This window comes from Haliaeetus albicilla, chromosome 6 (assembly GCF_947461875.1).
Source record: "Haliaeetus albicilla chromosome 6, bHalAlb1.1, whole genome shotgun sequence".
Taxonomy (NCBI): Eukaryota; Metazoa; Chordata; class Aves; order Accipitriformes; family Accipitridae; genus Haliaeetus; species Haliaeetus albicilla.
Genome location: NC_091488.1, coordinates 24,865,151 through 24,889,587, shown reverse-complemented (window position 1 = coordinate 24,889,587; position 24,437 = coordinate 24,865,151). Strand labels below are relative to the sequence as shown.

General features: G+C 39.0%; 1 protein-coding gene across 7 annotated transcripts in view; it reads right to left on the bottom strand.

The window, feature by feature from the left end:
• Positions 1–24,437, bottom strand: part of NRIP1 (nuclear receptor interacting protein 1) — a 79,304-nt gene that overhangs the window by 46,069 nt on the left and 8,798 nt on the right. The window contains exon 3 of one of the 7 annotated variants that reach the window (XR_011325058.1): positions 8,877–12,368. The exons of the other annotated variants lie outside the window; for them this stretch is intronic. The gene's annotated coding sequence lies outside the window, so the exon portion shown is untranslated. Of the gene's footprint in view, positions 1–8,876; positions 12,369–24,437 lie in introns of those variants that run through there. 7 annotated transcript variants of the gene reach the window in all.

Sequence of the window (24,437 nt, the reverse complement as noted above, 5' to 3'; positions counted from 1 at the left end):
TAAAAAAAATCTCACAAACACCAATCAATCATCATTAGAAATATGAAGATCTTCCCATTCCTTCGGTAGACAGTGAAATCAAGGAATGCAAATGAGAAAAAGTATTATTTGAAGAACAATGAAGGCTCACTGATACATGCTTTTTGGAACAAAGCTACTGGATTGTATTCTGTTATTTTAAAAAAAAATTAAATCAACCCCTTTCCAATATGTTTTTTTTGCAGACAAACTGTATCAGATGTCCTGCAAGAACATAATTCATTCTAGAAACCTGAGTATCAGTGGTGTGGAAAAACAAACAAATAAACCGTACACCCAAATTAACTTGACCAATTACTCATAAAAATTTACCAACCCTCATGGAAACAGGATTTACTAGTCTTTCATAATGGTAAAGAACATATAGAAAATTCTTTAATCCACCCATCAAGAAAACAACTTTCCACTTCTCAGTTGTTTGAAACAGGAAATAAATCTAATAAAGCACTTTAAATGTAAGCAACTTCTAAAGTCGTACTTTCTCACAACCACTAACACGACATACAAATGTCACACAACATCATTCACCAAGACAGAAACACTGGTTAGACATTACATGCATTGTATACACCACACTACCAATGCCCACAAGAAAAACGGCAGGAAAGGGCCAAAACCTCCAACTAATTTTCTTCTGTACTTACACAGTTGAGCTCTTCCATTAGAGTAGTTGGGTTTCAGTTTTTAAGTAGTAGTCTGTATGGGTTCACTAAAAGCACAGTACAAACCTGGACATGGATTTGAACTCTGGTTTCTGGGTCTATCTCTACACGGTAGAAGTGAGCGAACTCTTTATCAGCTGCACATGGCATTTACACTCTCCTACCTTCTTCTCTGTCCCTGCTATCCCCCTCCCAATTTGTTGCCAAAACAAGTACATAGGACACAACATCCTCATGCTCTTTTTAAAACAATTTAAAAGTTCCAACAAGTAAGGCTTACAACCTGCTGAACTTGATAATGTCCACATAAAAGATTTTTCCCCTTTAGTCAGATGTAACACACCGTAACTCTAGTTCTGTGGATGTAAACAAAAACAATGAATAGGCAGTCTTCTACAGCACACTCTCAAAATACAACTCATTTCAGAAAAAAAAGTTCTCGGCAGTGCATAGCTTGATGTATAGATGATGGCTTTACATGGAGAAAGATGCAGAAGTTTTTTAGTTATTTCTAATAGGGATGCTCTTTGGCCAGAACAGACGCCTGTGACAGAGCCGGGGAGCCTAAGAGGCTGAACACTGCTGTTCCCCTGAGAAGGGAAGGAGCTGTTCCTGCAGAAGGAAGCCACATCGGACGACGAAGCTGCTTCCTGCGGGGGCTGGCAGGTAAGCGGTGAGACCTGGGGTCTGCTGGTTCACCCCTCCAGAGCAGCCACCACACAGCTGAGCACCTGGGTTACTCTCTTCTCTTCTAATGGTCAAAGAAAAAAGCACAAACCAAAGCGCAGAGTTACAGTTTTCCATCAAGTTCTGTCTCACATAACAAAATGTTTGCTACAGGTAAACATAGCTGCAAATCCTCCCATGAAACTCAGATTTTGCCATGCCAAACTTGGCTTTTCATCACCAAATTTTTCTTTTTTATAAGTTTCTGGAAAAACTTACCCTGGGAGAAGATAAGAGAGGGAGTATATTTTAAATAATCGGCCCTAAAAAAGTCTGAAGGATACAGCTACTGCAGGCAAACGAGAAAAAATGTTGGTTCTTATTTTTGATGTAAAGAATACAAATGTCAACAAAAGACAAAAAAAAGGTGATACGTGACCTTAGACATTTGTAATGAAGATGTTGAAGGATCCAGGTTGATTTGTTATCAGGAAAGAAGATATTCTGAGATGACTTAGACATTTTCAAAGTTACATAAAGCAACTGATTGAAAATACAAGTAAATAGATAGGTCCTGCAGAAGTATTTAATGCTAAGGGTAGTGGAATAAACAACTACAGGTGGTGACTGAAGCAGAAAGTTTAAATGATTCCAAGAAAGACCAAAATTAGTTTCCAAATTAATGAATGAGCAGCAGCTTCAAAACCAGTCACTTCATGCAAGGTAAGTCTTAATATTACATGCCATCGTTTTAGTGCACCTCTTAGGTCTTTAATATTGTACACCATTTGCCTTTTTTAATAAAGTACGTTGTACATCCGTTTTATTAAAACACTACAACGATTAATCTCAAAAAGTAAAAACTGACACCATACCAAATGTGCAGCACTCGTGCATGGATCGGACCAGCCTTCCCCAAAAAAATCACATTTTATATGGACCCAGGCCACCCCAGGCCTCAGATACGACTGAAAGGCATCCTGAAAAAGATGGTCCCTGGTACTACAGCTGCCCCAAGCTGAAACCCGCATACCCAGCCAGGTCTGACATCTTTCCCACCTCGTTTTCCTCCCCTCAGTTACACAAGTGGAATCATTACGCAGTCCAAGGCAGGGAGACTATTTCAGCTTCAATCTGTGCCTGCAAGATGACCTGAATACAGACCTCTGTGACTATGCTGAGCTTGAGCACTGTCAAAACTTTGTCCCAAGCTCTCAAAACATTTGCTGCTGCTTCTATTATTTTCAAGACCTAACTCAATAGCAGACCTGTTTGAATATGCCTTGAAAGGAATGCAGAAGACATAAAGAAAGTAAACAGTGGTTAGGGGTGCTGTTGGGCCAAGTAGTATAAATGGAGGCCATTTAAAAAAAAAAAAAAAAATTTTAAAAGAAAAGGCAAGGATTCAGAAAAAAAAAACCAAACAAAAACCATGAAGAAAGCACACCATCCCAAACAAAGAAAATAAGCAATAGCAAAATGAAAAGCAGGGAGATTAAGAACTAAAAAACTAAATCAGATTTAATCCAAATACTTTCAGTCAGCCATGTTGCAACACAACTGTTGCATTATTTCCTACGTTTTAATCAGCACAGACTCACCAAAATAGCTCTATGTTAATCCACATCAGTTTGGTTGTGCTACTCAGCTCTATAGATTACATCCTCATCTTTCCCAGGAATGAGAGACTTACTAGGGTTTGGTCATATAACGTGGCTCATCACCTTTGTGCACTTTTTTGGACCAACAGAGCCACTTTCTCTCAGACCTCTCCAACCTTCTCAGCAGCATCTTCTTCAAACTTTTCCAAGTCAGTGCCCGAGTCACTCACAGCCTCAGTACAAGAGCAATTCCTCAATGGCTGAAGGTCCGAACACATACATGAGGATGGCGAGAAGACATGGCGGGCGGGTGGCAGAAAAGGGTGAAAAAAATAAGGGAAGAATAAGAGGAAAAAAAAAAGTGGTGTTTCCAAATGGGGAGTGCCTATTGGAAAAGGAGAACCACTGCTTTAAACTATAAAACTTTAGGCTTAAAAATGCATTAGGTGAAGAATCAGCCTTACTAGTCAATTAGCCAGCTTTACTAGGTATGAGTCTGACTGCTATTATTACTTGAGCTTTCTCCACCCCTGCCCTCCCCCCATCACAGTTTCATTGTGAAAGAATTTAATTATTATTTTCATTACCAGATGCACACATTATAAAATGAGCCTGCACAGAGACAATGAGCATTTCAAGAAAATAGGTGTAATAATGAGAATGATCTGTTTATGTTTTTTTTCAATAAAAATGAAGTCACTCTCAAGAAGGCTGCCTTTTAAAATGTACTTTAATAAAATAATTCATAAGTCATAACACTAAATTTGACACCCCTTCTTTTCTTAAAAAAGGATTAGTCCAGTGCCTTGAATTTTAATCTAACTTAAAATCAAAACAAGTTTTTTTATTAGCTTCCCTATCAAAAATTTCCTGAAAAATTTAACTTGAGCACATTTTACAATAACATAAAACTGTTCTGTTTTTAAAAAAAAAAAAAAAAAAAAAAAATCAGTTCCAGAGACATCCGTTATACTGTGTACCCAGAGAAATACTACTGCAGCCACCATATAAATATGCTGGTATTTCAAATAAACTGCAGGAAAAATTAAGAGGAAAAAAATTTCATTGAGTTTGCAAGTAAAATAAAGATACATTACTTATTTAGGAGTTCTGCAGCATAAACAGAAATCTCAAAGCCCTAAAGTAATAAAAGCAGATTTGTATGGATATGATAGAAACAAGCAAGAGAATGGTAACATCTCCATATTACTTATAGTCCAAACAAAAGATTAAAATTACTTACTTTTAGTAATAACAAGAGTTCTTGTGTTTTATGTGGCCCTATTTAACGATACAGCACAACACTCCAATTTCACCCAGGAACCAGCTTCAACAGATCATTTACTTTTCATGGCCCACAAAATGTGTGTGATTTACAGGTAAGCACCAAGCCTGTCACCAGAACATACGCTCTGCTCTCCAGTAACAGCATCCCTGTGGACCTCACCGTCTGACCACTTGTCACATCTACACATGCTCACCTGTAAATCAATCACTGCTAGATGAGGGCAATTCAATGGGCTACTACTTCCAGCTCTTTGAAGGTGCTGCCTGCTCGAGAGCTAGGTGGACCATACACATGCTCACATCTTGCCAGTGATGCTGCAGGACCCGGCCTCGTAGCTCAATCCACCACTGGTGTCCATGTACACTGACACAAGAGAAGCAATGAGTCACAACCAGTTTGCTTCTGCTGCCCATGAAGAGATGGCACCGGGGTGATGCCCTGCAATGCTTCAGCATGAATTGTTAGCCCTACCTGGGCAGATCTCTGGAGGCCCTGGAATGCCAACTTCCATTTTGAAAAGGAACTCAACTAGGATGGAGAGCATCTGACACTTAACCACAAGCCATAATAACAGAGCACCCTTGCCTTTCCGTTCTCTGACACTTAACCACAAGCCATAATAACAGAGCACCCTTGCCTTTCCATTCTCAGATGTGGACACCAAGCCAGAATTCACGTGACCAAATAAAGATGTTTACAGTGTAGGTGTCTGTATCTGAACAGGTCATGTTATTCTCCCTATACAGCCCATGGGAAGAACTAGGCTCTTCTACTGAACTCATCCTATAGCACATGTTTAAAGGAGGTCAAATGAATCACACCCTAAAAGTGCCTGTTTCGGCACCCTGCCTGGTAAGAGTTCTACAGGGTTCCTGTATCTCTGTGCTGAGTATACATAGGGTCTTCCCCCCACCTTCCACTCAAGAGGTAGACATCTATAACACAGGCGAGATAAATCCCACACTATGTCCTAGCACCAACTTAATCCTCTTCATTTAAGAATCAGTAACAGAACACCGATTGTGTAAGTTTTGAGTTTCCCATTCAATACAGTGGATGCCTGCTAGTGGGAAACACCAGTCCTTCACATAACTGCTTTTAGTTACATGACAGTAATTAGCACGTTTATTTCAACATATTTGGCAACTTGCACCTATTCCTTCAGTACTTTTCCCCTCAGATGTCACAAGAATTGCCTCACTCCAGGTAGTAACTCTTCTCATTAGCACAGAAACTTCCTCTCTTCATTACTAGTCTTTGAAAAAGACTTACCAAAAGATCTTTCCCTTTAGGTGTGACCTATGTATTTTCTTCTAGTTTATTTCCTTTAAGTTTTCCATTTCTTAAGCCTTTTTTCTTTTGTTCTACACTTAAAAAAAAAAAGTATTACCCAAAATCCACTGAAACCATTGAATCCTCAATTGACTTTGAATCAAGCCACCTGATCGGGTTTATCATCTCTGTTACCTCTTATTCTTCCTTACAGAGTCATCTTTTTTTATTGCATAGTCAAGAACCAAAATTATAAGTATTCTCAAGTTCTCTAATTCTACTTCTGTTTTATTTCCTAACCTTTTCCAGAAACAAGTAACTTTTTTCCTTATTTCTAATCTCTTTAATTCCTCTCCTTTCTTCTCTTAAACCATGTTCCTGAAGCTCTCTAAAAGCCAGACTGACAGGAAAAGGGTTAAAACGTGTTCAGGACAGGGAGGTGGCTAGACTTTTTCTATCCTCTCCAAAGCAGACATGCAAGCTGAACTCTCTCAGCCCGTAGGACCAGGCAGTCTCTCACCTGAGCAAAAAGAGGCACGATGTACCTGTACTGTTAGAAACTGGTCCCAGCTCCCTGAACCGAAGTTTAGGGCTTTAGATCAAATTTATCTCCCCACCTGCTCCCTCATACCCTTCTATAACCATAGTCATCTTGGTTGGCTGTTGGGCATTTGCCAATAAACATTCAGACATCTCACAGTAGTTGTAAGAGAACAGAGTTTTTCCAGGCCAAAGTTATGACTGTGTTTATATTCCAACAGTTCACTCCAGCTTTAGTGTGCAGTTGTCATGCAGCACTCCAGACAAAACCCTTCCTTCTCAAAAACCACTTTTGCTTCCAAACATTTTTCTTCATTGACCAACCTCATCAGAAATGTTATGGCTAGGAAAAATGCATCAAACACCTTCTTGTGGGGTAAAGCAGGCCCTATTACAGTCTATTCTGCTGTGAGGCTTAGGAATGGTACTTTAAGAACTTGGTGATGGCTTTTAATGGTTTGACAAATCTCCCTTCCCAGCATGAAGGAAGCTTTCTGTGCCTGGCAGTGAACTGCAGTCTTCCACAAAGCTGAAAGAAAACAGTACTTTATCTAAATTTAACTTACCATACTTTCAAACTGGTCTGTGTGAGGAAACGTCTTTTGCTTTCATTTCATGCAAAACGTTCAATTATATTCTCTCAGGAAAAAAGCCCTTTTATGTACAAAGGCATGTATGCTACTTTTTCTGTAAAGTATATTTCACTTGTCTTCTCACATGGCTGAAATGGAAAATCTTAGCGTAGTGATTATAAACCCACATTAACCTGCCTTTCTTCAGGGGCAAAGGAGAACAGGAGAAGCACTGAACAATTGTCATCTCCGTAGGCAAAGAAATAAGATAGGCCTGGCACTGAGCCCGCTCCGCAAGCTGACGCCACCGGACCAGGTTGGGAGCACATTCCACAGTCAAAAGTCCTTCTCGAAGAACTTCCTGCCAATGGCTACTTGACATTAAAAACTAGGATGATCTAGGTCAAGTATCCCAGTTGACATTAATTGCCATGTTGGATCAAAAAAAGCAGGCAGCCTCTCAGCTGGAGCTCAAGTCACATTATGCTTAAAAGCAATCAAGGCCGAAACCTTGAATTGCACCCAGAAGCCAAACGGAAGCCAACGCAGCTGTTGTAGAACTGCCCGAGCATGTTCTTGCCACCCATGCCCTCTCCGCAGACAGGCAGCTGCCTACTTCTCAGACTGAAGCTTTGTAGCACTGGTCAAGTGCCACCTCAAGAACAGGCTAGCCTGTAGCCTCACACAGAGGTCACAATGGTGGAGGCTGCCACCATGACATGGAGCCCCCATAAGTACGCTTTTCCATGTCCTGATGCAGAAGGCTGGGAGACTGCTGGCTGCACATACCTCAGAACAACAGCAAATTACAAAATGCTTATGTAAAAGGACAGATGAAACACTCTAGTTTCTGGTAAACTGCCTTTAGTGCTTTAACCTCTATTGGCTACTTCTTTCATCTCCACATACTCTGAAGGCAAAGCATGTGCAATGTCCAACTGGAAAGGAAAGATGACCTGGAAAAGCAAGTCATCTTTTTATTGACAAGAGCACCAGACTGGATGACTCTGAATTATCCAGAGAAGTCAACAAATGCTTCAGAACACCATGTGCAAGAGTGTTGGCTGAAAAGAAAAATAAAAAACCCAAACAAACCCCAAAACTACAACCCCCCCAATACCACCACTCCCAAAGACAGAAAAGGATTGCCTTTTTTTTCTTTTCTGTTTTTTAAACAGAAAATGCAATTCTGTTGGACTAGTATACGAAATAAAAATGACTGCAAGGTGATTTTTTTGAAGGCAAAGTATGTAACAGTGCTGAAGAAGAATCTGGAGAAAGAGAAAGCAGTATCAAAATGGATCAGCACTCCAAGGAGAGTCACAAAGAAACACACATGAGTTTTTGTAAGGGGACGGACAGACAGACACCCCACAGTAACTAAGTAGTCAAAGTTATCACTGTTGATGAGGCAACGGCCAGAATAAAGGATTTAAAAACCCTGAAACATTCATCTGATATCAAAGATCTCAGATGATTTTTTTTTTTAAGGGAATATGGTTAATTAGGAACAGTAGTAATTTTGAGAATGCACCTTACTAATCCAAACAAGGAAGAGAGAATTCAAATTCACATTTTCAATCCCAGAGTTATCATCATGGCCAATGCCAAGAAGGTCAGATTCTAGAACCACTGTTCATGCTGAGGAGTATCTCCTTCTACATATTCTTCCAATTATTTCCAAAACATTACTTACAGTAGATGAATAACATTTCAAGGTATATAATGAGTTCACGTGAAGAAAAGAGGCAACTCCATGAGCTCTTGCCTTTAATATACTTTCCAAAGCTACAGCTGGAACAGAAAACAGCCAGGGGCTCATCTTACTTACGCACACAGCTTGAACATGGCCTTTTATACAACAGAGGTAAAAGGAACAGATTAATTTTTAAAGAGTAAAAGATCAAAATACATAGTTTTACTCCAGAACTCACAGCAGGTTTCCAAATTGTAATCAATATTTTCCTTTACATTTATGCACTGCTGAATCTTAATGCTTTTTAAGTGCCAGAAAAAATAATTTTATTATAGATAACTGTATTAGAGTCTCACTGTAGTTTTGAAGTTCCTTGCCAACCCAATATGGGTTAAGTGCCCATTTGTACTGTTACAAAACTTCTTTACATTGCTGTAACACAATAGCTCAAGCAACAGACCCTGAGCTAATACTTCGCGTACAACTGGCTAGCTACATGTAGACCCAAAGACAGCTGGAAAACCAAAAGTCTACAGCAAGTCCAACCATATTTTTATTATTTTATTCAAAAGATTAAGAATACAGGTGTCGAAATATACTTTTCAAAGCAGGAACAACATTTGAAAGAAGTAATGTATCAGTCAAGCCAACTATTTGGCAATTACAGCACGTGCAGCACTATGGACCACTGACAGCTCAGTTAGCCCAATGACAACACAAAAAGACTTCCCTCCCCAGCCCCCAAAGTACAAGCTCTTTAGCTAGTAAAGATACCTAACACTTTGAATAAATTTTCTGAATAACTTACAATTTCGCATTTGGTCCAAAATTGTTTGCAACAAGGATAATTTTCTAAAAATCCAGCCAGTGCCATTTAAAAAAACAAAACAAAACCCTACAACAACGCCTTAATTTTTTTTTTTTTTCTGTCCTATACAGTGCATACTGTTTCAGACCCAGGTAAGGAATAAAATGTTCAGATATGACAACAGTCAAAATTAACCCTAAAAGTACTTGCAATAAGAAGTACAAAACATTTCGCAATGTAAGCCAATAGGAATCACCACAGTCTGCCCATATGAAAGGGAGAAAGCCTTGTGAATCCCCCACTGATCACATTTTAGAAACTAGAGCAGATCTTTCCCTTACCCATTTGGGCATTAGGAAAAGGTTCTTCACTGAGAGGGTGGTCAGTCACTGGAACAGGCTCCCCAGGGAAGTGACCACACCACCAAGCCTGTCAGAGTTCAAGGAGCATCTGGACGATGCTCTTCTTAGTCATACAGTTTAGTGCTAGGTAGTCCTGCGAGGAGCAGTGACTTGGACTTCATGAGCCTTACGGGTCCCTTCCAGCTTGAGATATTCTATGATTCTGTACCCATATTTGCAGTCAACAAAACGTTGATAACCTATTAGTACTTTTCAAGGGGCTTTTTTTAGTTTGGAAATATCCAATCATGCTTTTTCTGCTCTTTCATTCATACAAGGACATCAATACTTTGTGATAGGTCTCCTCCAGTCTTCAGAGCAAAGCTCTGGAACACTGCATATTGAACAGGTATTATGTACACAAATCCCCAGTGCAGACAACAGCTGCACAGATTAAAGATTGATGACAGGAACCAAGAATACCAACCAGGAAGTCCAACTTCTGTGTTAAAGGAAAAATGCCCCCAGAACTACAGATCTTGGCATCCTTTGCTCAGTCCTGTTATGTGTGGCAGCCAGCTACATCCCAGCCATCTATAAAGGGACAGGCCAAGGTTTCACTCTGCTTTTGCACAGCCTGGAGTTGCCTTTCTGCGTCAAGGAGAGAACCCAAACACTAGGACTATCCAGGACCCCTTAAGATGGCTAAAAAGGAGAAAGGTGGAAAGGGCTTCTTCAATTCAGTGCATTCGTGCTGAACCCACAATGCAATACTGAAACCACAACTCCACATCTCCCTTCATGATACACCTCTTTGGAAGTGCCCATTTCTGCTCACAGATTTATTAGTTTAGTGCAATCTAATCCTAGAGCCCCCTACCCTCAACTCTCTCCTACTGCTGTAAGTGATGCTTCTACACCATACGCACACAAAAAAACAGAAGGAGAGCACTGAAGGGATATTTATCTCATTTTGATTCAGGAGAAGCATTACAGTGAGTTGTTAATAATATGTTAGGGAATTAAAAAAAAAAAAGCTTGTTTTTTCAGCAGCAGAGAGGCTATAGTCTTTCAAGCCACTTTTCTATGAATGTGCTATCAGCATTTCTACACAAATCTAACAAGTATGGAATTAACTCCTATACAGAACACTTCATTACCTGAAAAACAGACACTGCTTGCTTTTGCCATACCTCCCTAAGAATATCACTTTAGTTAAACAGTGTATGTTCTCTAAACTATTAAATTGATACATTTCAGTATTAGGAAAAAAGTTACTTTTTTTTTTTCTTTAAGCACAAAACCTATAAAGTAGTAAACTAAAAAGCATATTTCCATTTTGTCTACTTACTGTTAATTCAGTTTGGCTATTAGCTAAGAATATTTTCCTGTTTCTGAGTCAGAAAAGTCTCATGAACCTAAACTTACAAAATTAGATCCCCTTCTTGTGATTGATGCCTTCTATCCAAGTTATACTAATATTTTCATGTATACTATTTCTGCCTACAGTGTACTTTTGGATGTCAGAATGGCTTGTTAGTTGGAATGGGCATTTCATCAGTTTGTTCCACTTTTTTATCCTATAGGCAAACTTGTAAATAATTTAAGGCCTGTCCTCTTCATCACCTGTTACTACAAAACTTACAGGAAATGAGTGGTCTTCATAAATTTATGTTTTCTGTCCGGGTTTTTTGTGTGTTTGGGTTTTTTTATTTAAATTAGTTTAGATTATCCAATGCAATGAGAAGTTACTGTGGTAATATGTGCCTTTTCATACAATACTAGGCTAGAATAGTCCCTTATTAACCATAGTAGAGAGCTGCATCTTACAATGAAATAATGTAACACATATGAGTCAGACTTCTGATTTAATAAAATTTCCTTTAGCAAAACTAGAGTACAATATGTCATAAGCCTCACTCAAAAATATCCTCTACTTAAATACCTGATTATGTTTTTTCTTTACTTTGGAAAAGTGCTAAGAATAAATAAAATTGGAAAAGGAGAAAAAAAAGTGGAGGAAAAAAAACCCAGAAAGCTTCCAACACTGATACAGTCTCTTGGAAGGAAATGTTCTTCTTGTTCAGAGAATCACCTAACATACTTAACTTGTGTTTTGTTTATCCATCTCTTGCTCCTGTTCTTGATCATCTAGCCTAGGCTCAGGTGAGCCGGGGGGGTGGGGGGCAGTGATAAAATAAAATAAAAATTAAAAAACAAGCAAACAAAAAAACCCTATCACTTCCAGTCCCCCACTTCCCTTTACTTCCACTTGTGCCCTTGGGCAAACATTTCCCTAAATATCCTCCACCTCCCCCCAACTCTGATCATTGACAGCACTCTCTTCTCTGATTCTGCAGTAAGCTGGCTCAAGTAATGAAGACAGCACAGACATTTCTATTTTTAATAGGACAAATAATTGCACCTCCTTAAATTGCTCCCAACAAGGTAATACCACTGTCTATGCCTGCACCAGTGAAGTGTCAGGGGTGATGGACCAGGCATAGGACTTCCTTGCTCAGTGAAACTGAGCTGTAGTATCAATCTGTGTACTTGGTCTTTATAGATAAGGATTCACTCTTGCCATTCTCTTATACTTCCATATCTAATTAAGTGTCTATGCCCAAGCTTTCCCTCACATACGCAACATCCCCCTTCTGTGCAAACAAAATCTCACATTATTTTACACTAGTTTAAAATGAAAATTGATTAGCAAAGGTTAGACAGCCCTCACTGGTAACAATGTTGAATCCCAGCTGCGTTGGCCACATACACGGGAAACAGAACATTCGCCTCTATATTACGAGGTCAAGTTAAGAGAAGTACTTCAATTCTTCAGACTAAAGCACAGGTCAGGTTCTTGTTGTCTTCTAATCTCCATGTCTAGCAAGAAAAGAGAAAGAGATAAATATCCTTATTTGGGGTTTTTTTTTTTTGTTTCTGAATAAAGACTATGTCTTGTGAGAGGGTTACTTGTTGTCTTACCTGGTCTTAGTTTTGTCCCTGACTAATACACAGGCTAGCCTAATGCACTGCACTGCTAGGAAGATGTTGCCGTTCTTGCTAGGTTTATGCAAGCATCTGTTCCTATATTCTATCGTAATTCTATTGTTAAGTAATGCCTCCATGCAACTACAAGCAGGTGTTTGTCAGTGCTAGACTGAACAACTCCCCAGGAATGCTGGCATAAGCCTGTGGGCCTCTGGGATGGGATATACTCTTGCCACAGGCCTCCCTTCTGGATGCTCACTCCAACTTAAGTCCCCACATTTTAGTCCCACACCCGTAAAATTTTAACAGTCCCATTCTTACTCTGTTTTAGTGTGTGCATGGGTTTTATGCTCCACACACAGTGGAGTACTACTTCCAGCTACAATTTTTGTGCTCCTGTATTACAACACAATCATTAGCATATTTCCTTGGATACAATCTACTTCTTCCAGCAAAAGGAAACTACAGTAACCAAGCCACAGAAGACCCTAGAGTTTCACCAATTTTCATGTTGAACTCCCCCGTGGAATCAGTGCAGAGTATGGTTAAGGGACTGACTATCCTCCTTGGAAAAGGCACATTTACTGCAATATAGCTACTAAAAGGAACAACTGAAATAAACTATAATTAGCATATTAAAAGTGTTAGCTGTTTGGTCACAAACTCAGCCTTTAACTCAACAAAAGAGCTCACTTTCTGCAGGCACAGTAGGACTATTTCCCCTAAATTTGGGTGTGTTCCACTTCAGTCTGATGTTCTCTCACACTCAGTATTGAAGTTTACAAGAAGAGAAGGAAGCAGTGAAAGCAAACAAAGACAGGTTTCCCTCATAAGAAGAATAAATATTTTTAAGCATCACAAATGTGCAATTTGGCATGTTGAAAGAGACGTATACAGCTATCCCTTTAAAGAGCCTCTTTTAGGACCAAAATCTTTTACATTCTCTTTCTTATAGATATATGTTCAATGCTCTCATCTATTTTTAGAATGCCCTTCTTAGATTAATTCTTAAACTTGCATCTGGATATTTTTTGCCCTCTTTCTGCCCAGATATCCCTGTTGAGCCTGTCCGTTCCACTACTGGAGGCAGCAAGGACATGGAAGTGATCCTGCCAGAGGTTTGCATCCCACCCTTTCCCACTATGAGCAGAAAAACCAAAACAGGGAAAGAGTCACCCTTGTAAGCAACAGGGCACAGCACTTACAGGCCAAGGCCTATAACTTCCTACAGCATGCGTGCATGCTATTATATGTACTTTCTGTCACAGTAGGTGACAAAGCCATCTAATTAAATACTGCAAGGCTTAAAAGAAGAAAAAAAAACCAGCACTGTTCCCAAACTTTTACAGAAGAGAGTATAAAGAAGCATATCTGCCTTCATTCATAAGGTAGCCAGCCCAGGCTTAGGCTTGACAGCATCTCTGTAACAGAATAAACCCACCACAGACTTTATAGTATAAATACTTAACTAAACTTTCTGGCAGCTTTCTCTTTACTAGATATAATTGAACTTCTATAGCTTTAGCTATGCTTGATACAGCTCAAACGCAACAATTTTAACCAAAGTCTGTTTATATACTTTTATTTAGAAGGGTCTTGTACCTGAAAGCCTGTATACAACACACATCTTTTGAAAGGAAAGAAAGACTTCAGACAACCAGTGGTGACAGCGTGAAATATTTAAGGAAGAAGTAAGTTGCTTTAGACTAAGCTAGCTCTTCCCATTCCACTTGCAAACAGATGGAAGAAAACCAACTGTAATGGTGATTAAAGGCGGGGGGGGGGGGGGGGGGGGAGGGAGGAGGAATTTAACCAGCTATTTTAGTTTACGTCAGCTAACCAATGAGCAGTATCTGCAGACCAAAACTCAAGCAGCCACTGATGGATGTTAAAGCCCCTCCCCAGAGGTGGGAGGTACAGCATGGATCTGTTCCCTCACTTCGCTGCCTAGAACTACTACATATTTTTGGTTACACATCACATTTTGCTGTTTTTCCACTTGTGACAGTTCACGCCCTATACTGGCTACCAGGCTCAGAGCAGTTCCAGCACAATATGTACATGTAACATATAAAAAACACACTTTAAAGCTATTAATGCAATGATCATATCAACAAAGTACAAAAAACAGGGGGTGGGGGGGGGTGGGGGGTGTGCAGAACAGACTCTGCAAGTCCTATGTGATGATGACAGCACGTACAAGCTAGAACATCCAATTGTTTACCTTTTATACTACACCAAAGTTAAACAACTTTGTCCCAGTGACACTCTCAGGTCCACAGAGCAGCACGTTTTCCAGCAGCCTGTAGTCTCAGGAACCAGAACAAACCCCGCATTCAGAAGGGCACTGACAGTGTTCATAAGCCACACGGTGCTCCTGTCAGCTTCTCTTCTTCCTCTTGATACAGCCTCCGGGTACTCCAGAAGCCTTGCATACAGTCATGTTGCTAAAGCGTGCTTCACACAGCACCTTCCCCTCCGCTATGCTCTTCCCCTTCACATGGTTGCTCTTCCCTCTAAATTGTTAATCAAATTGTAAAATTGAAGGATACTCAACCTAGCCCAAAGGGATTATTCAAAATTCCCGTCATCCACACACTGTTGACTAACACACTTATTTCATGAAGACCTTCCCCTCTCGCCCACAGAGATGGAGAATCAAACACGTCACACAGAAGTCAAGGCACCAAGTTGTGGCGATATCCTTAACTCTCCAAGAAGTGGTATTTCCAGTGACACAAGTAACAATGTCCTCCAAGTTCCAAGTATTCAGGACATGTAAGTCCTAATATCTCTATCACATTCCTACGTGTATCACATTAGGAGGCTTTCCCAGAAACTAAGGATGCTATCTTTTTAAAAAAAAAATCTCTAAAGAATGCCCACTGCTAGACCCAACTCATTCATTCTCCAGCTTATCCATCCATGCTCTCCTTTACTTTCAGAAATAAATACTGGGTTCTGCCTTCAGACTAGGACAGGTCAGGTATCTTCTCCTTCTCTATATACTCTTAAGGCAGGCCAAACTCCTCTTCAGAGCTTTGCTTCTAATCAGTTTGCACCACCAGTATGCCAACAAACAATGCCTGCAAATGATTGTCATAGAATATATTAAAACAAATTACCAAATTTATCTCACACGTTGTGGGGAGGAGGTATGGGTATTAATCACCCAGGCACAGAAAGACCAATTTTTATTTTTATTTTTTTTTATAAAAAATGCTTTCCACTAGATTTAAAGCCTCTAAGACAAAAATATTTAAATAAAAGATGTCCACCTTAAACTAAGGTCCTCAAGTCACTCCAAAAGCGTAGCTGACATTAGTTCAGATTTCTGTTACTTACACATGTAGTCCCAAGGAGTGGCAAACAGCACTTGTAAACTGAGAGGAAGCTATGCCCACAGACCACAGAGTATCAAAATATTCAGTGCTGGTCAAATCCAATGGGAGACAAGCCTCCTGGTTGTACCATGGTCACTGAACAAGTCAAACATAAACCACTTATGCATTTCCAGAAGAAAATGTTTTATGCACACGTTGCACACGAGCAATCCGCAAGGACTAAATAGCACACATGAAGTAACCAAAGAGAGCTAATAAAAGCACGCATGAGGTATTATACCTTTTTCTTCCCTGATCTCATTTTAGTAATTACTAGTTATTTCTACATATCTTAAGCGACTCACTTGTAAATAACAAATACAGGAAGAGAGTGCTGGAACATCATCAGTGCATGTATGGGGAGTCAGAATTCAGAAAAGTGAGTTTATGAATTATGTTTATATATATATACATTTTTTATACAGTCTAGTGACTAAATCAAAAGAGAAATCATAGGGATATTTGCCCTTATCTTAATTAGTAAGGCTGTTTATGCAGGCTGAAAGGTAAGCATGTGTTTGTTTTTCCATCTCATTTTTATTTATTACAGCTGAAGAGCATTGCATTATTTGTACTCTACAAATCATGAGAAACCTCCAAACATCATTTTTGCAGAAATGTTTTTTATTAGAAATTTCACATTTGATCCATCTGAGTGAGACCTGTTTTACCCAGAAAGAGTAAGGCTCTCACTCATTAGAAAGATATGAAAGCACATGAAATAAATCACAACTTACCTGCCCAGGACGTCTATCACTACTCCCCCCCCCCCCCCCCAAAAAAAAACTTCTACAAGTAAATTTCATCACTACAACTTGAATTATGTCATAAGGTGGCCCTCTGCCCTAATTCTTCCAAATAAAAGACATATGAGGTCATTTGATAGACATCTTAAATACAGAATCTAAATTAGGATTAAAAAACAACCAACCATAAAAACACAAGCCAAAAACCCACCTCCACACTATGTGCTTCATCCCCAGGACAGCATGAGAGATGTTCAGGAACTAAAAAATGGACACCATCCATTACTTCTCTGCTGGTCTTCAAGGTATTTGATGGTCCTAGTACCACCAGCTCCAACACACTTGTTGCCACATGCCCTTCCAATAGTCCTTCTCCTATCTACAGTTTTGATACTGAAGCACAGTAACCGCAATATTCAGGAATATTGTAGTATTTTGCATTACTTTTCTGAATTATTTAAACAACCACTGCTATTTCTACAATCCAGGGCATCTTGTCAGAGTTCTCCAAATCCTGCAGATGATCTCCACGTGACATGGGCAAGTTTAAAAAAAAAATATTAAGTTTTCCACAGCAATAAGCTGTACGATACACATGGAACAGTTGCATTTCCGAGCAACTCTCTGCTCAGCGAGGAAGGGCAGCAGGTGAGGAGACAACACACACTGACTTATGCCATCCCACTACAGGGAAGGGACCTTCGGCAGAGGAGTGGAACAGGTCACTAGGGTCAGTAGCACCACCACAGATAAACCTGACAAAGTCCACCTGCCACAGCACCAAGCAATATGTGAACAAGAATTAGATCAGATAGCAGATCTACAAGTGTTTATAGGCCATGACTCAACTTTCCCTCCTGTACAGTGACCTTTAAGGAGGACAGGAAAAGGAGACGAGCATGCTTTTATGTTAAATTCATACAATCCATTATCCAAAAGAGTAACTGATATCTGAGGCTCTAAATCTACTTAAGTAGCAAAACAGCAATGGCCTACAATACCCCCAAAAGGCTGCAAAGGAGGAGATTTGTGTGTTCCGGTGCTCCTGGTATCTTGTGAGGCATGCGCAATTTTCCTCAAAAAAACCCCAACGAAGTCATAAGGTAGGAGACACCGAAACAGCGTGATCATCAGCACAAAGAGGTTATTTTAAGACCCGCTTTAATGCTTAAGTTCAGTTTTGCAGAGACAAAATACAGCTGGTATTTGTCTAGACAAGGCTCTGAAGACATCAGAGCTAGAGAAACTATACAGCATTATAACCCAAAATAGCCAGTATTACCCCAAAAGCAGTGTCTAAGTACTGTTCATCTCCCATATTGCACATTAGAATATTTTGAAAAAAAAATCAGCGGAGGGTAATGCAAAAGTGATATTCCCTCGAAAGCTGAAAGGGCACACTGAACAGACCCTTTTTCCATTAAGGGAATTCATAGTAGAAAATTACTAACAATAAAACTTGAGGTCCAGAAGATAAAGTTTGGGAAAGTGACCTTTTATGCATTTCAGATCAAAAACCAGTTCAGTCATATGTGTGCTGAGATAACCTCAGACCTGACAAGCTAGCTTTAAAAAAAAAAAAAAGTTCGAGCAAGCACTCAAGACAGCTGTGTTGAAGAGCTATATCCAAAAGACATGATCAAACTTTCATCTTTAATATTGCAATCCAAAGACAAAACAGAGTTCAGTAAACTGTAAATGTGATTCTGCACAACCTTGTTATTTTTTCATCTTGACAGTTAGACCTATGCGAGGAAGCGCAAAGAGGTTACAAAATGCTATCACCACAGTTTATTAAATGTTCCTTTTGCATTTATTTTGTACCAGGATAAAACTTCAGGTAGCAGAGAACTAAACACCAATAAGTTGAGAGGACCAGGACTGATTCTTGAGAAATCATCTGGACCTCCAGCAGCAAGGGGAAATTTTTCTTCAAGAAATTTTGCACTCTTACATGGCCACTGTTGAGCAGTTCTGAGCAGATTTGCTCTTAGTATGTTACCTAAGCAAAAGTGAATGGCAAAGGTGCATAGATTCTTCCCTTATTTCCCATACATAGGGCCTGAGGTAACAAATAAAGGACATTTTTCAGGTGTTTTTGCCTTTCCACCCCATAACCATACACCTCTTCTCCATTATTCAGGGAGTTCCAGGACTTTAACATATGGTCTTGGAATTCAGGTGAAATTCTGGCCTTCCTGAAATTTTGGCTTTTTTCTTGTTTGTTTGGGGGTTTGTTTTGTTTTTTGGTTTTGTTTTTTTTTAACATGACACTTCTCATGTACCCACTGTTTTGGTAACTACAAAAACTTGGAGTGGAGAAAATACAACACTAAGACAAGCAATTTTTTCCATAAATGGTGAGCAAAACAACTATATCCAAACAAAGTTGAGGGCTACAGACAAGAAAATGGAGGCCTTGGCCCTGTTCCTTCTACTGCCTGAGAGACGAAGGCAGAAACAAGTAGCTTGATGTTCTTCCCTGCTGTTTTATACTGCTTTTTCACCTTATTTCAGCAGCAATGGCAATAAAAACAAAAGAAGCACCAAAGAACAAAGCATGAATCCCATTCTGGCAAAAAGAGGCAGGGGGAACAAAACACATAAGTGGAAGTGGATGGACTACTTAGAGCAATTATTGTCAAATATTTTTGCACTTCCTCCCTTAATGTAGCTCCTTTCCTACACAAAGGCCTACAAATACTTCTGAGAGGTTCCCTTTGTGGAACAAGGAGAAAGGAAAACTGTAATAAGACTATGCAGTGAAGATAAATTTTCCCAATAATGCAAGCTACAGGAAACACATAGAGGTCAAATAAAACTATTATTTGCCTTTTCAAACACTATTTTCTTCAGCTGCTAAATAAAAACATTATGAAGCCATTTTACACAGTAAAATTTAACCTTATATTAACCTTCCATATTAAGTAAACAAACCTTTCTGGCCAATAAGCATCTCTGAACTCTCCAAGATGATAAGCAATACCTTAATTACATTCATTTACATGACTTTGAAATTGTTCCAGACCAAAGTCAACAACTACAAGGTCAAAGAGTATGGAAATCTAAAATAAGGAGAAATCCATAGTCAGCCAGTTCATACAAGCATGGTGCAGCATCCTTTCTACCCAGTTCATAAAGGGTCAGGGATACCAACCAAATGCTCGCTTTTTCATCAATTACATGAAAAAAGCAAATCCTTTGAAACACCAGAGACGGTGAGTGCATCCTTTCTTTTGCTGAAGACTACTTGAAGTTGAAAACAATGGACAATTTAGAATTGTTTTTAATGCCTAATGGCCAATCAAGCTGTATGAATATCTTATGCAAATATTTTATAATATCCTAACTGAAAGGCACAATACAAAAGAAGACATATTTTAACAAAATGCAGCAGATTCACTGACAAGTACAGAATATTTGGTATAGTGCCGCTACATTCAGTAACGCTAAACTGAATAGTTCCACTGAGTTCTATCCAATGTGAAAGTGGAACGGTAGAAGAGAAGCCACCATACTGACTCCACATCACTGTACTTGACGAACTGCACAGACTTGGAGAGAGGCCCAAGCCCGATAAAAATCACTGCCTAGACTTCCACTCTCATCAACAGAACTAGACTATACCCTTAAGATATGGGGAGGAAAATATCCTGTGTTAAGTCCTGAGTACAATCTTTAGCATGCTACCCAAACACCTTCATTATTTAATCTGTGCTACACTTAGAGCAGGAAATGCTAATTACAATCAAGCAGTAATTATAAAGATTTTAACAATGACTGTTGCAAGAAACTTAATAAAGTATGTTCTGCCCTGAAACAGCAGAAAAGCAGTCACAAGAGTCCATCCCATTCCCAAGACATTAGATAATGGCTCAGGTATAATCAATAACAATCAAATTAGCCAAAATATAGCAAACACACCCACTGCATTAATGGATTGTTTCAGGATTATATTTTATATATTATAACCATGAAAATATTACAAACATGCATACACGAAAATCTAAAGTACGTGTTTTGGATTTAGGCAATCCTGTATCAATGCACTGCAGCTGACAACATTTTCTTAGTATTAAATGAGATAAATCTCCCTGCACCCTCACTTTACTAGCCAAGCACTTTTTACACAACTCTCAAGCCAACAACCTTCTGCAATTTAAGTATGATTTAGTGCAAGAGAAGCAATGAGTATTATAAAATTTATGCTTGTTCACCTTCTCTCCCCACAGAGAAGGGCAAGATGTTTTTTCATGTAAATATGTATTAGATCCAAATCATTTAAATAGATATTATTCCACAGAGAACATGATGCTGCATATGCCCATTTCAGCTCCATGTTACTAAATAAACTGCAAGATAATGATGTTGCCTTGCTCATCCTAAAGGACACTGAAAATATTTCTAGACATTTCAAACAGAAGTAAAAGGAAGAGACTTTCACAAGAACAAAAGAAAAACTAGGGTGGCTCTTACGAAGCTAGATAAGGTGAAGGCAAATCATAAATCACAAATTAGTCAATCTCTTCAGCAACAGGCCACAGCTGTTACAGCAAAAGTACAGCTCGGGTATGTGGAGCAGCCTTTATAGTATGAACATCAAGTCATTACTATCTTCCAATTTTTATTTTATTTTAAATGGAGCAAGAGAAAGATAATCATGTTTGCAAGGAGAAAAACATGAAATTTTAGACAGATGACTAATTTTAAAAGTTAATGTAGGAATGTTAAATGTAAGGTGTCAAATGCTAATTTCATGCAGTTTTATTTCTGTTATATTTAGCTACAGGTGTCACTGCTTGAATGGAAGAGGGATAGAATAGGGATAACTTAAACAATGTCTTTTAAAAATGAGACCTTTAAGCACTACTTTTAAGTGAGCACATGTATCTCACCGCTTTTCACAAAATACAAAAGGAAGTTATCAGTATGTTACCACAAAATACATTTACAGTTAACAATTTAATTCAAAATCATGTATTTATTTAAAGTGAGGAAGACTCTCATTGGTCTTGAAGCTATCACATATCATTTGGGCCACAGTCAGTTATCTGACAATATAGTCTGACCTCTACTTGATTTTAAAATAGGATAATCACCTTCAACTACGTATGAACCTTGAACATTACCAAAAACAGTTTTATTGCATCAACAATTTATTAATAGTCTTATATTAATAGTAATGTAACTTTGACTTTACAAAGTCAGAAAGATGACAAGAAACACAGTCAAGACTTATTGTGCTACCTATTTTATTTTAGGCTTGTAAGGCAATGATACAATTGGAAAAACTATCCAGAGAGTAACAGCTACAGAGGAGAAAACAACACAATATGCACGTATCGTCCCAGTTCAGCAACAGAGTGGGAAGGATACAGAGAACATGATGAAGTTGACATAAATACTGAAACCTTTTAAGTACTGAAATTCTCCTCTAGCTGACTGTGCTCAGAACTGGAAAACTGCTCGTGCTGAGGCAGGTAACCTCTGGACAAGCACATTAACAGCGACTGCTATAAAGAAAAGGCGTGAGCCTTACACAGGAGCACATTAAGCTAGATTCCCTTCCAAGCAAAGCATTGTGAGATGACCAAAGCCTACAGGCTCGCATTCAAAACAAACCTGACGAAGGAGGAAACGTTCCTCCCAGACCTTTCTGGTTCAAAACACTTGCCGCAGCAGCCCTGCCGCATTCTTCATGTTGCACGATCACTTTTATAGCTGTTAGCCCCCATTACAACACAGTTGACAGTTTAAACAAAGAGCAACTAAGAAAGTACAATATTCTATAAGTGGCATTTACAGCATTGGCCTTGGACTACTAATCTTTACCAGACGGACACACAAATCAATCTATCAGCTCATAAAGGTGTGCTTTTTTAACCTCTAAAACAGATGGGATTGGCCAGAAATGTCTGGCATGTCAAACTGCTAATCACGGCCGCCCTTTGCACAAAATAACCCACTTAAGTTGAGGCATGGTTGCACTGTACCAGACATTAGTCTGTGGGAAACCCATTTAACTGTCACATACTCCTGCCACTCCTGCTCTCCCTTAATTAAGCCTAATGCCTTATGCTTTGACCTTTTGTTCTAGCCTATTAACCCTATCTGGTACAAGTTCAAATATGTTAAACTTAAAAGTTTGCTGTAAAATATTAAATGCCAAGCTACAGAAAGAATGAGGGACATTTCTCTACCCTGCAAGTTCCCAATCCCTTTACCAAATTTCCTAGGCTGTCAAAGTGGAAGCACTGTTAGTCAAAGACAAAATATATCCAAAGCTTTCACTGCAAAAAAGTGGAGTTTCTTCCACTTGCATAGCCTACTTTTTCCTCTTCACAGAAGAAAGGAGGAAAAAAAAAAAAGAAAAAAAAAGTGAAACTTCTGTTTGCAACTTCATACCCTCAGGCTTTCAGGTTTTTATCCAACAAGAACAGCACATACTATCAGCCAAAATCATACTACACTCATTTGCTGTTCTCTGAAACCTATCATTAAAAATAAGACGTAATTGGTTTACAGCGACCAATTCCTCCTCAATTAAAGGCTGCCTCTGCCAACCTTGCACATGCCGAGTCACCACCTTGTTCTTTTGACATGAGTTACATTTATTATTGGTTTTTAATTCTCATCCATATCTTCTCATGAGTTGCATCTTTTGCAGTTTCTCAGACTTGCATAAACTTAAACAAGGACATAAATCATAAACTTCAGCTCACTGCTACAGACTTTTCCTTTGATGTAAGCTCAACTTTAGCATGACTGCCTTCCCCTCTTGTATCTCTTACTTCATGAAGGATACACAGCATCAACAAGATCAACAGTTATGTTTGCAAAGCAGTACTCTGTTGGAGAAAGACCACCCTAATGGTCCAGAACTCCGACTTAAAACAAGAAATCTAATTTCAGTGACAAAAACCAACCTCTGATCAAGACACAAATCTGCTGCACTCCACATTGAAGCTATTTACAGTGGTATGCAATGCAAACTTGGTATACCAACACAGGCATTCTACAGTTAGTGCTTACAACCAATAAAACCTGTTCCTCACCCCCCAAAAAATAGTCAAGACATAGCATGCAACTATTTTATAATGTTGGTTAGAAATGGAAAAAAGAATGCAAACTGTGTGAGGATTACCAGCCATGTATATACACTGACAAACGCATTTTCTCAAATCTTTATCTTAACCTACCTTACTGACAAGCTGAATAGTTGGTGCAAGACCCTTATTTACAGCTTACACTTCTGCAACTGACTAACTAGAATTGCTTTTAAACAGAGGTGACAATCCTGAAACAAAGCTTTGAATGACTTTATTTTTGAAGATGTGAAAGATTTCGAAAAGCTTGTTGCCACAAAAGCCGCCATCTACTAAGTTCCATTAAGGCTGTATAAGTGCCCATCTGCTGATGATCACAATTCTCAAGTTTTGAATAGCCAATTAATTGTGTTTTAATTCCAAAGTGCCTATCGTACTGATTCTGAGACCAGTAAGTAACACAACTAACTTTCCTGTAAATACAATTGCTCGGACAACTAAGAAGCACTACAGCAATGCTAGCTGCGTTTTTGTGAGGAATCAAAGAGGAAACATTATGGGGAAAAAACCAGATCCCCCATCTTGATTTCCGTTTATTTCCAAAACACTGATTCTGGATAAATCCACATCTCTTCAATTTAAAAAGCACAGGTATTTGCTAATGATTTCACTTTGCTATATTGTACTGTGAGATGCTCAAACTGCTGTAAACAGACCAATGCTATATTCAAATAAAGTCAAGCAACACATGGATTTATTAAAAAAGGAAAAATATATGCTTGCATC